This window comes from Chelmon rostratus, chromosome 7, assembly GCF_017976325.1.
Source record: "Chelmon rostratus isolate fCheRos1 chromosome 7, fCheRos1.pri, whole genome shotgun sequence".
NCBI lineage: Eukaryota > Metazoa > Chordata > Actinopteri > Chaetodontiformes > Chaetodontidae > Chelmon > Chelmon rostratus.
The window spans coordinates 17040926-17054586 of NC_055664.1; the positions used below are offsets into that span (position 1 = coordinate 17040926).

General features: G+C 43.7%; 1 protein-coding gene across 1 annotated transcript in view; it reads right to left on the bottom strand.

The window, feature by feature from the left end:
* arhgap35a (Rho GTPase activating protein 35a) overlaps positions 1–10801 on the bottom strand; it is a 61386-nt gene extending 50585 nt beyond the window's left edge. Inside the window, exon 1 of the mRNA XM_041940367.1 lies at positions 10166–10801. The gene's annotated coding sequence lies outside the window, so the exon portion shown is untranslated. The remainder of the gene's footprint in view (positions 1–10165) is intronic.
* Between the last annotated feature and the right edge of the window lie 2860 nt (positions 10802–13661).

Below are 13661 nucleotides of genomic sequence, written 5' to 3' on the forward strand. Positions count from 1 at the left end.
GGTCTAAAAGCTGCACGTGGAAACTCTCAGAGTTGCACAATTTCCTAGAATCTGATCCACTATGGCCAAACACTGAGAGACGAGGGTCAGAAAGAGAACATATTTACATAGTTAATGAAGTGAAGTGAAGCAAAATCTGAAATATTGTGAATGGGAGTCGCTGTGATATATAAGTATTATGAAAGAGAGTTTGCTTAAGGTTTTGACAGCGTGCTCATGTGTAATACCTTGAGCTGTGGTTCAAGGGCAGGTTAAACTAGTCTCAGGGACTTGTTTGGTTCCTTCTGCCGAATAGCACACAAACAAGCAGCCTGCCCTGCAATCAAGCCAGCATGACTCAAATGATCTGACATGTTTACGGCAACACCTAAGCTGATGGCTCTGATACTCCTCTTCTCGTACAGCTCTTCTCTTCCCACCTTTTTAAGAAGTCTTGCTATTCATAATCACTTCTTTCTGGTCTCTTGGTCTCTCACGCGCATAAACATTCTCACAATATAAGCACAGCAGGTGGTCGAAATAGTGGACGCATCGACATCCCAATAATGATAAAATGCATGTTTTAGCCATTCCATCACCACCCAATCATTACCGTCAGACGATGTAAAGAATGAGAGTTCGTAACAATGAATTAGCATTCTGAAAATGCAGTTCTGGACTTCTAGGAGGCACAAACAACGTGTCTTCATGTCTATAAATCCTGCACATGATCGACATGGCAAGCAACGTAAAATGCTATATAGTAGCTGTTAGATGCTGCTGCTCTTATTTGTTAAAGATAACTGTAGTAATGTCTCAGAGTTGATGTACTCAATACCTACATGCTTGAAACAAAGAATTACCATCAATGCTGTCAAACATTTCAATGGAGAAGTAGAATTGATTTCCACTCATCAACTCAAGCAACTTATTCTTCTCAAGCAACTTTTTTGGCTTGACTGTAGACCCTCTTTTTGTTTACTCTGTGGTTAGTGAGAACTAATCCAGGCTGGGGTTTCAAGTATTCCTCATATAAGAGCACATCCATTCTCTGATAATTTCTCTTTCTTTTTGCATAATGCATCTTAATTCTGATGTCAGGACTGGAGCCAAACGCTTCATAATGTATGATGCATGTGATGCAGGAAAGGACAAATCCCATCACAATACCACGATGTCTCTTGATTGTTCAAAGATATCTGCCGCTTGATGTCTTCTCATTGACGAGATGTGATCAACAGCTGAGAACAAAAGACATTGTTAATCAGCGTTTACCGCCATCACTGCGGGACGACTACGCCGTTAGTCATTCAGAGTCATTAGTGATTAACTACTTTGCCTTTTCGGAGAAACTGCATGGCTGAAAACACAACAGGCTGCATGAACAGTGACAGAGCGCCAGTAGATCCAGACTAGTATGAGGGACAGTTTTCTTCTTGTTTCGGATCAACCTAGAATTCAAATAGTCACTGAAGAATACAGTAACACTATATAGTATATTAATACTATACTTATATACTAGTATACTAATAATCTCTTTTAGCATGCCATAATTAGTAAATCCAATAAGTGTGATAATAATTCACTTTTAAAGGGGAAGTCCATCATATTTACATGTAAAAGTCGATTAACACAGCCAATTAAAACAGTCGTATAACATCTTCTGTGGCTCTGCTGGAGTCTGAGAAAGTCTGAGAAAATTATCCAAGTGAGCCTGGACAATATTGAGGTGCACTGTGGGAAATGTATGATGTTTTTGGAGCTTGACCCATACTGGGGGGGAAATGGCAGGTGAACTCCCTTGCAAGTCCCTAAACGTCATGGAAATGAATTACTAAAGAGCCTGAGTACCCCTTAAAGATCCCATCCCTCCCATCTCCCCTCCCCTCCCTCTTGTCCTGTGCACAAGCCCGAACCCCACCTGTTGCTGATTGGCTGGAACAGTGTTTTGTGGTGTATGATGCTTCGCTTAATTTCAAACTCAGCGAATATCAAACAGTCTTTTTCCCAAATGATTCCCCCCACCTTTAAATGGATGTAAGTCATTTTCTCACTACTTGAAAAGGTAAATTAGACATTTGACATTTAATTTGAAAAGATCACGTCCACCTAAACAAATGGCAAAGGAGGGACACGCTGCCACCCCTCTTTGCAACATAGACCCTGTGCTCCTCACTAGGTCCACCAAACTGATCCCAGCTCCTGCACTACAGTGCAGGTGAGGTCTCTGAACATCCAGTAAGTCATCCATAATGATGACAATAAGTAAATACCAGCACACACTAATGGTCCGACAGTCTTCATATTCAGATCCAGCTGAGATTTACCTCTCTCCACCCCTTTTTTTTAGAGGCTGTCACATGGATTTAAGCTACGACAGGCCCGGCTCGTCCTGACCTGACAAACTGCATTCCCAACGACCTTTTCCCTCATTGGGCAAAAAGGTCTGCATTCTCTTCTCTCCGACGACTGTGACTAATGCGCGCTGTGGTGTGGTGAGTCTGTCCTCTCTCTGAACAACCCTCAAACCAAAAACAACTCCGAGAAATGTTTACATTCTTTGCCCATGTTTCCCTTACTTTTATCCTCACAACTTAGGACATACATGAGAGTCAGCATGGCAACAATGGCAGAGGCAGGGCTCAGGTTTTGCGGTTTGAGGCGATTTACAACCAACGATGATGTTTTAGAAGTATTATTAGAAACAGAAACATCAGCAAAAACTATTGAGGCTTCATTTCACAATTTCACACTTGCACTATATTAGGCCTAGTGTGACCTCAGCTACGCTTATAGTTCATTCACTGTAAAGCAGAGTGCAACATAATGAGTTTTCAAAGCTAAATTATCTGACTTTCACCACCCTGTGCAAAACTGGTGAAATCAGCTGATCCTGAAGAATTGCAAACTATGAAAACACATTTTTAGAGTCAAAAAGTCACACATGGGTGGTGAATTGAGACACATTTCACCAGGCCTCATCAGGAATGTTACAAAATGGTGGATCCTCAGGAGCTGCTGGAGCACTGCAACAGGAAATGAACTCTGACATAAGAGCTATGGACCTTGGGGCCCCTACTGCATCCTGGGAAATTACGGCACTGAGAAGAGAAATGACCCATGTCACTCCCATGAAAACCCAACTCGGAGATAAATCCATTTACAATCCTGTGAAATGGCACAAGTGGGTATATATGTTTACAGCATTCATAGCAGCCTTTTCTAATTGTCTCTAGATCCAAGCATTTCAGGTGATTCATCACTAAGAGTATTTATTTAGCATCCACAAACTGCTGTTTGCCCAACAACAGCAACAATCAGAGTAACAAGGTCAAAACCAGGCCAACACAGAGACTGGCAGGCTGTTGGAAATCGTGGTCTGTCGTTGTTTCATGCAGATGGACGATCAGGCAGCACAACAATGACAGCCAACAACAGAACGAAAGGGGAGGGAGGTAGAGACAGAGAGAGTGCAAGCAGTAATAAGAGGAATGACAGTGTTACCATCCTAAGATAGCAGAACACACTACCAGTTGGCTGGGGCTGCTTTGGGTGTGCCTCCTCTATCGGTAAGATCCATCTTTCCCTCCGACGCCGCCGTTAGTCGTCGCTCTCGGTTTTATGGCCGTTTTCCCAGCCGTGAGACAATAGCGTGGACATCATTAGCTAAGTGGTGGCTGGATGACAGGCGGTGGCGCTGCGATCGATAACGGCAGGCCCAGCCATCTGCAGGCGGAGCAGTGCTTACTCATCAGCCCTGGGCTTGCATGAGCCCTAGCTTGGGCCAGAAGCTGGGACCACGCCAGATAAGGGATGCGGAGGTGTCGGGGGGGCTCGCTGCCTGTGATAACAAATGGCCATGAAGAGCCACCTTATCTTCTCACCTTAAAGAGGATATGATGTCCACTGTCACACAGCTGCCTAACGGCCAGAACCGCTCTGACAGTTATGTTATGAGGGTGAGGAAGGGTCAGCCGCTGTTGTGTGCTGTTTGTGTGTGTGTGTGTGTGTGTGTGTGTGTGTGTTGAGAATGGTCTACATACACTTTCACACCTTATGACCGGAAACAACAGCTAACCATTTCCCAATGCCAATTTCCAAACTTTCAAAGTGGAGTTGCATCAACCATGAATACTAAACAATAACAGCCATGTAATGATTTGCAAATGTTAAAATGCCCGGGGCAGGCTCCAAGTTAAGAATACCTAATCACAACATTGTAAAAAATGTCCTCTGTCAAAATACAAGGCTTTTGTGTGTCCACGTATGTGTGGGAGAGAGACAGCGTCGGCACATGTTCACCGGGGAGAGGCCAAAGGCCACCGCAGTGGCGGCCAGATCCCCCTGAAGTGGCATCTGAGACAAACGTCTAGTGACAAGGTGGTGCCCTTCCTGTGTCCTTAACTGCAATAACACTGCACTGTGCTCCAAGGGCAGAAAAACTGAGGGATGGTGGGAGCCATGGGAACAGAAATAAACAGAAATATTCAGTGGCGATGTGAAAGAGACAAGGAGGAGAGAAAAGAGGCAGAGGGGGAACAAGAGCGATCAATAGAGCTTAGGAGGAGTTTGGGAAAAGTAAGACTAACTTCGGGTCAAGCGAGGTACTTTCACAGTCCTCTGGTTGTCTGGGTCTGCAGGCCCTCTTCCCGTCCCTCTCCTCTCTACTTGCATCCCACGCTTTCCTCTCTGATGCTTATCAGTCTGTGATTAAACCTGCCAACTTTAATTAGAATACGTTAGAAGCAGAACACCTCTCTGCCTCCCACTCTCCACCCCTCTCTCCTCGGCCTGTCTGAGTGCTGCAGGTGTACCGAGACACTTCCAATAAAGTTGTCAGAACACTGGGCGGGAGCAGCACGTAAGAGGCATCATGATGGATGGACAAGACGGCGGGTTCACACACAAACTAAACATCATGTTCCAGCAGTGCCAATACGCATTAACCAGGAGCATTAACACGCACATACCTAAAGTGGTTATTTTTTGACAAATAGATGGTGACGGCCATACTTCACGAGACGCAAAATCTTATTATGGTCAATGTGTCGGTGAAATGAAAACAGCTGCAGATAGTCACACACCCTATTAATTTCAATTACAACAGAGCAGTTTGAGTGGAGGAGAGGAGCTGAGGTGAGACTGCTAGTTTTACTCCTTTTTTTTAAGTTGTAATACTACACCTGACAGGAGGCGCTTGTGTACAGCCTGTCTACACAGATAAACACCAAACCTCAGAGCCTCAGTCATTCACGAGTTGCTGTTGCAGGGAGCCTTTTTTTCCCCTTTTACCGAATAAAATTAATCCGACTGATGGTGCCAAAGGAAGTACATTAAACAAGTTCCACAGAAGCTAATCAGAGAGAAACATCCTAAATTCAGCGCTCCACCTCTCTCTCCTTTAGAAAAGGTGGGAAGGGACAGACCGCTGTTGCTAAACTGCTCAGCCTCCCACTGAACCAACAAGTTGTATCAGAATATACAGGATCCGCTCCAACAGCTATTAAATGGAGGGAGGTGTGCCAACCTCAGTAACTGCCATCATTCAGAACGGGAAGCACGTGCACAAAATAGAGACATTCTGAACACAGGCAGTAACCGGAGACAGCATTTACCCGACAAACTGTCAGCTGCAGAAATACGCACATATGTTCTGCTTTGCTGTGTTTAAAAAGGGGAAAAAATAGCCTGGGAGATCCTGAATTGTTGCAGATGATGCTGGTATCAATATTTGGGAGTTTAAAAAATCTGATTAGGACATTATCAGCTGTTTGTATGAACTTCTTTTTCCCATTTCACTAATGGCTGTAGGATCAAATTCAGCATCTGCAGAATCACATGTGATTATGGGTTAATATGTCAAACTATCATTTGGGAAAATAAATGTTTTCAATGGCATCAGCTAGTTTATTCTTACCAAGGTGGTTTTCTGGCTATTATTCTGATTACTAGCAGAATAAAAAAAGGCTCAATTGTTGCCCTACTCTGACTCTTCCCCTCACCTTTGACCCTCGCCTCTCCTCTACTCCTCCACCCGATCCACCTCTCCTGGACTCCCCCCTTCACAACACACACACACACACACACACACACACACACACACACACACACACACACACACACACACACACACACACACACACACACACACACACACAGGAATCGTAGGTGGACTTCCTACAGGAAACCCAGGGGCGCCACGAGGGAGAATCTCCAGAGAGAAAGTCAAACAATGACACAAGGGGACCTCTCCTCTCGACTCCAGCCCAATTTAGGCAATGAAGCCTGGAGGATTGGGAACGGGATGAGAGTAGGTCAGCACGACAGGTTAAGACAAAAATGAAGTGTTGGGTTAGTGTGGGAAATGTGTGAGTGTGTGTATGCGTCCACAGACTACAAACATGCTCGAAGTTATCCTTTAATAGGTGTGTAGGTGGATTTCAGGGCAGTTTCTCTTTGTTTCGGCGGGTGAGAGGTTTCCAGCGTCTACAGCCTTCGTAATCCCAAGAACCGTCAGCGTACACACTGACTCACCCAAAACAATCAGGGGCTATTATGCGCTTAACATGATAATGTAACAGAGTATGTGCTCCTGCATGACAACCTTCTCTTTTTCAGAGACGCAGTCCACAAAACTTGGTAGAACTTTGGCATTAAAATCCATGTTGGCATTGTGTGTAGGTGGTGCAAACTTTGTATGTGCGATAGCAGCAGCAGAAGTCCAACCTATTGAACTCCGGGCAGTGGCCTCATTTCATTGGCAGTGACTCAATCATAACATCTTATCTGCGGACATGCTGAGTCATGGAATTCAGCTGTGGCCAATAGCCAAGCAGCAGGGTTACTTATGGCTGTCATTGATTGGTTGATCCCTGAGCACAAAGCTGAAAGGGCACATACCAGGAACACAGCCTGAAGCAGAAACTGGCAGCAGTTTGCTTGCGTTCTACTTTACTCTCTCGCTCATTCTTGTAGCAGTTTTTTTTCTCCTCCAACTGACTACCAACTTTGTTGTGTCACTCTCTCGCTGTTTCTGCCACTTCTCCCCTCATGTTCCCTCTCTACAGCTCTTTCAAATTACCATAGCCCCATTACCCTTGTCCCTCTGTTGTGTAATTGTATCTGGACTAGCAAAGCAGGGCAGCTCACGTCCAGAGGTCACCATTCCTCTGTGGCTTACATCCTGGTCCTTCATCTCCATGGCCACCGTGCTTCCAAACAGTGTCACCGTCTTTTTTTCTTTTCTTTTCTTTTTGCAAAGAAATATGAAGGCTAGTTAAAACTATCCCGACAGGGCCATACAGAGCCACCATTCAAGCCATTAATCATACCTAAAGCCCTTACTTTCCACTAGCATCATCCATTAATAATGCATTTGTATTGGAAAAGTAATACCGTAATAACTTGGGCTTAGGAAATAGAGCAAATGCAATCTTTATTACTGATTGATTTTATTAAATGTTATTTTCAAAGTTCTTGGGTGAACCATTTGTGATATTTTCAATCATTTTGTTCCCAGGCAGGACCACATTTGCTGATTTGGGGTCAGTTCGTTCACACATAATTCGTCCATTCACACTGAGAAAAACTGGCTCTAAAACAGAATAGGGCCACACTACAGAGGCCTTTATATCAAGCTGTCCCCATCTGCAAAATCTGTAATGAGCAAGGGAGCTGAAACAGTGGGAGAGAGAAGAGAACCTCAGTTCAACTGAGGCAGGCACACTTTCTAATGGAAATTCAGATACAATCATCCCAGAATGCACTTCTCTCTGCCTAATAATCGGCCACTAGAACAAGGCAGCCATTGAGAGGAGAGTGACTGTAATCTGGTCCACCAAACTCCAAAGCTGCCCGCTATAATTAGCTCCTTTCTCCATCAAACACAGGCTTACACTGACTCACAAGCAAACCTCTCCTGTAATACAAGAGAGAGGAAGAGATTCAGCGAGCGACACATTTTCAGACGAGGAGGGAAATTTTTTTTTCCATCCTCGGCATATGGCGGCACATTGACAGGTAGGCTAGCTGTGAGATCTGCAAATGAGCAGGTGAGAGGCCGCCGATTCATTCAGCGGCACAGTGGTTTGTAGAAATAAAAGCCTGGGTTGATATGGAGATAATATGGTATCGGGAAAGTTTTCAAATAGAGTGGTGTTACAAGCCAGAAACACATCGGCCCTTATTTAAATAACCTGCTCACGGCAGGGCTTACTAATTTAGGGCATGTTTCACACTAAAGGGCTCAAGTACTTTCCAATTACCTTTCTCATTTGATTGCTGGTCCAGTGCTGAAAAGTCAAGTGAGGACTATCAGAATTAGACTTGATATGAGGAGTAGATCCCCTCCACAGTTTCTGTTGCAGAGCATGCTAACCCTGTGTTTACCCTGAATCTCTCTTCCAGTGGCCGCATCAAAGGACGCATCCACATCTCTGGCCTACATCCTGACGAACAAAGCCTACCCTCCTCTAATCCCAGGAACATGTTCTAGCCCAGGGACTCACAACACGATCCGCAGCCCAGAGGCAGACAGACAGGGGTGAGCGGGTATGCTGGTAGCTAGCCTGCTGCCTGGGCAAATGGCACGGCTATTAGGGGGAGAAGAGGCTTCCTGGAGAGGTGTGACTGCACTGCAAAGGGCCCAATCAAGCAGAGAACAGAAGTGCTGACAGCTGCTAATGCATTTACCTGAGAGCACAGAGGCTGCCTTACCACGGAAAGTGTGTGTGTTTACTTCCTCCATAGACATGGTCTTCCCAGTAAGATTGATTGAGATCAAAGACAGAGAAACTCAGTCGAAGCACTGCCGGCAAAAGCGGGGTTTTGACTCAACTTACTTGCTCGAAAATGACGGAAAATCCACAACATAACACCACGCATCCATGAGCAAATGACAAAGTTCCTGTTTTGAAAAGGGCTGTGACACAGCAGTACAGGCCACAGCCCCCGCTACGCACCTCTGCGTTAAGGCCATATCACAACCCTCCACTGACGAGCATCCACCTCTCGCACCCTCTGAGGTCTTTTACAGTCAATCTTGAATCAGTGTGACAGAGACAGGTAGAGCGATCGCACTCAAAATGAAAGTACTGAAGTACAGTGGAAGGTCCGTGACAAAAAGGGAGTGGCTGGCAGGCCAATGACCACTTTGCAGTGGCAGTGAGATTAAGCCGTGACAACCGTTCTGGCACAAAAATAGATGCATGGTTTTGTTATCATTAGGTCAGCCTATTGGGGCCATCTGCACCTTATCTAACAACACGGAGGGGCAGACATGCAGCATCCAGCCAGGCAAGTTAAATATCCCCACCTGAGGTATTTAATTAGTGGAAAAAATAGCCAGACATTCACTGTCAGGGAACAGAGTAACCTCTCAGCAGGGTGTACGCACATTAGCTAAGTGTGTCAGCCAGGAGTCCTGTACGTGCAGCTTTGATGTTTGCAAAAGTTAGTGGGGCGTTTAATAGGAGAGGAAATAATTACTCGTGATGACAAAAGTTTCTTGTGTCTCAGAGCTTCTATCATGACCTAAATCTGATCAAACATGCCAAATAAAAGTCGGCTACACTAGACCACTTCAAACTTCACCAAACCCCATTTATGATTCACCTAATTGTTCCTGTTAACCAGCAGATGATCAGCACATGAATAAATAAGCAGACATGGCATCAAACAATTGCTTGACCCAAACATCCTATTTCCCCCACGACCATTTGAAAGTCCTTATTTCTCCTTATATTCAAGGCACTCCAGGAGGGGGGGTTCTCCAGGCCTGACAAGACCAATGCATTCCAGGTGTCGTTGCACAAACAATTTTGATGTTTGGACAAGATCCATTTTTATGACCCCCCCCTCTTTCTCCTCTGTAAACTTCCCATTTAAACACGCGCAGGGGAACTGTAACCTCCATCAGAGCAGGTTTTATTCTCTACACACGCCCATGCATCGCCATTAGAATAATCATTATTATTACTATAAAGGGCTTGAAATCACACCAGTCCTCAGGGGGACTGGGGTTGACTCCCAGTTTCTTGTTATTCGCAGCACTTCAGATTAACCCGAGCTGCAACGCAGGGAGAGTAAACGCCTTCAAATATCTCTTTCACATTGCTCAGCTCCGCAGATTGTCCACTCCCGTCTATAATGTGGTGTAAAAGAAGATTATGTAGTATAGTCTACATACCATAGCATTCCTCCCTCTGTCCAGCTCTCGTCCACTCCTTTTCTTTCTCTCTCTGCGACTCGCAGCCGGTGAAAGACTTATAAAAAAAACAAAAAGCAGACAAAAACACTTCCTACGAGCGCTCACATCGATTTTTTTCCGCTTTTTTCTCAGTAAACAGACTCTCTGTCCAGGGCTTCACACGTTAAGAGCTCGTTTTCATTAGGCTGAAGTTTTCAGAGACGAGATGCATCTCTCTCTCTCTCTCTCTCCCCCCCCTTGTGAGGAGAGAGAAGGGGGGAAAAACAACTCAAATTGTCGTGAGGAAAAAGAAAAAAATGCTGCTCAAACTCCAGGCTTTCCACCCCGGCTGGAAACGTCTTGCGAGGAGACGAGGGGGAGGCGTTATGAAGCGCTGTTCCGGCGTGTTTTTCCTGCTCGCTTCAGCCACCACGTTGTTTTGACCAATTATTATTTCCTTTGTTGTGTCAAAAATAAGAGTCCGTAGGAAAGGCGAGCACGAGCCGCGTCTCCGTGAGCCAAAGCGCCGCTTTTGGTGAACCACGGCCCGTCCGGAACCGCTGACTTTCCCTTTCTGATGTTAAGCCCCTTACAGGCGAGATGTGTGACGGTGTGTATAAGTCTATTTTTTTCAGCTTCCCAATAATGGCGGACCTTCTCCCGAATCCAGCATCTCCCCTCCTATTCACAGCACACACACACACACACTCACTCACGCACACAGAGACAAGAGTCTCGCCCAGCGGTTCATGGACACAATTACAACACACACGCACACTGTTCATGAGTAGTATTACTCAGTACAGCCGTTCATCACTGTTAGACAAGATATAAACTCTGACTGGTAGAGTAAAAATAATAATAATAATAATGAGATAAAAATAAAAGAAATATGTGCAATAATCCCGAAACCATAAAATATAAACACAAAAATATATAAATGGTATGTATAAATATATAAAATATGAAAGTAGGCTACCACATTTGCACACTTTTAAGGTACTTGTACTTGATTATTTCCATTCTGTTGCTTTATACTTCGTGACATATCTTTTATTGTTGTTTTCTCCTTGTTTATTGTTTTGTGTACTTTTGACAGCTGCAGCCACTTCTTATTTTGACCAGCATTCAAAGCACACGGCCACCTTATAAAATATAACATTCATATCGTTTTAAATTTGTGTTACATAAAAAGAAACATCATCACATCACAATCACAGAAAGTTCATGTAGCACTAAAAACATTGGAGGAGATGAACCAGATGCCACACCGCAAATATATGTTATCCGGTTTGTCCACCATCATTTCTCAGTCCCTTCATCTCATTGATCTCAGAATATGAAGTTATATATTAAAATGTATGAGGTTCAGCTTCACCTCAACCAGCTACAACAGTAAAATGCTGCTCCAACAGTAATAATAATGCAATTAAATAACAAATTGACAAGGGCCAGATTCTGCAACGAGTACTTTCACTCTTAATCTAAGTGCATTTTGCCACTAATACATCTGTAAAACAAAGAATATGTTCATGTCATCATAACTGTAATTAATTGACTTTATTTTGGTCCATTTGCCGTCTTGGCCCCATGCCTCACACACCACTTCCTCTCACAGCTGATCCCTGTGTGCATGTGCATAGTCAAACATTTATCATTTTACAGTAATGTTCTGTGGCTACATAATGAGTAATAGATTTGTCCCACATTCACCTGAGAACTGCTACCTAAAGCCCTAACCGGCACCTTATCTCAAAGGTTAGTCCTAATTATACATGTTGTGCCCTGAGTCATCCACTCGGCAAAAGGGTTGCTGTGTGGTTGCTTTGTTGACTTCAGCCATTAAATGCTAAAACATTTAAGCTATTAGGCTATTAAAGTGCATTTCAGGCTTTTTTTTTAACCAGAAAGACAATGCAATGACTTCCATGTACTTGGAGAAATGTCTGCAATGTTGTACAAGACGACTGCCCGTACTAACAGTTCAAACAGATGTTTAGTGTCTTGCACTGGGGCTTCCTCTTGGAATTCTCCTCTCTTTCCCTGTTAGTCCTTCCTCAAACATGCAGTTCCAGTCTGCTAATCTAAACTGTGTGTAATGTGAAAACAAACACTTCATAGGCCTGTAAAACCCAGTTTATTGATTTTTAAAACTGAATTCGACATTTTAGGAGATATTTAGGGCTGAAACACTGCCCCTTGGAACAATACAGACTTGTCAGAAGCTTGTGTTTTGGGTTACTGTCAAAGCTGTTGCAATATGCGCAAAACCAAAACGTGAGATATAATCATCTGTACGTGTAGCAATTCTATCATTCTAACGTGAGTTGTAAAATGAGTGTATAAATTGTACTATGTCTGCGCTGCCAGTTTGAAATGTGCCACCATTAGCCAGGCTGGGTTCAAGGTGCACTGCCCTCTGTTTGAATAAGTCCACAAGCTTCTGTCCTATCACATTAGTCACTGTGTTCTCAGCAATATTTGCATGACCCCAGTCACACAGAGCAAGATTAGGAGGGGTCAAAGTTTCTGTAAAATAATCTGCCTATGTTGCACATCCCTTCCTCCTACCACTGTTTTTCCAACACAGGCCTGGCCCTATCATAAAACTTTTGTTCATTTAACAACTATGTTATGACTCAGACATTTATTTTGTGCTATTTAATTCGCATCTAAAGATTATCACATCTGTTGTGCTTTTATTACCCTGGACAACACCAGTATCAAAACACAGCTGCAAATATTATATTGACGAAAAACTCATTTATTGTTGACTCACTGGTTGGATTTTCCTTTCATTTTATTTCCTCTCCCTGGTCCACCTCAACCCTCTCTGTATGTGCAGCTGAAATATTTCTGGGTCCCAAGGGCAAGCACATTCCTTCACTCACAGTTGTGCAATCCCTGACAATCACAGTTTCCCCATCCCCCTCTGACTCCCTAAACGCCCCCAACACTCAGAGAGGCAAGCTGTCCAAGCTGTCTGGGCCATGTTCTGTGGTGAACTGGCTGCCCAACAAGACCAGTAAACAAACTCTGAGGCCTGACTCTGCAAAAAACAACCACAAGTGATGGAACATCAAGAGGTTGGAAATATATAATATTGCTACCATTTAATTCTGTATTGTACATGCAAGTAATTCTGAGGTCAATCATATGTGTGTACATCACCCCCCCACCACACACACACACACACACACACACACACACACACACAAATATTATCTCTCAAACACAATTACGAAAAAGTGGCTAAGAAACAATCCCTTAAAATGTCAAATTACTTTTTATTTTTATTTATTTACACATGATACAGTTAAAATACTCTGGTTTGCTTTTAATAAATAATCTTAATGGTAGTGAAACTGGGCAATCATATAGCAAAAGAGATAATAGTGAAATTAAATCTTCATAAAAACACTTGACTGAGTGACAGTAAGTGTGGTATTAAAATGTTTGTCATCCTTACTTATCGTCACAGTTTGTTTAAACTAGT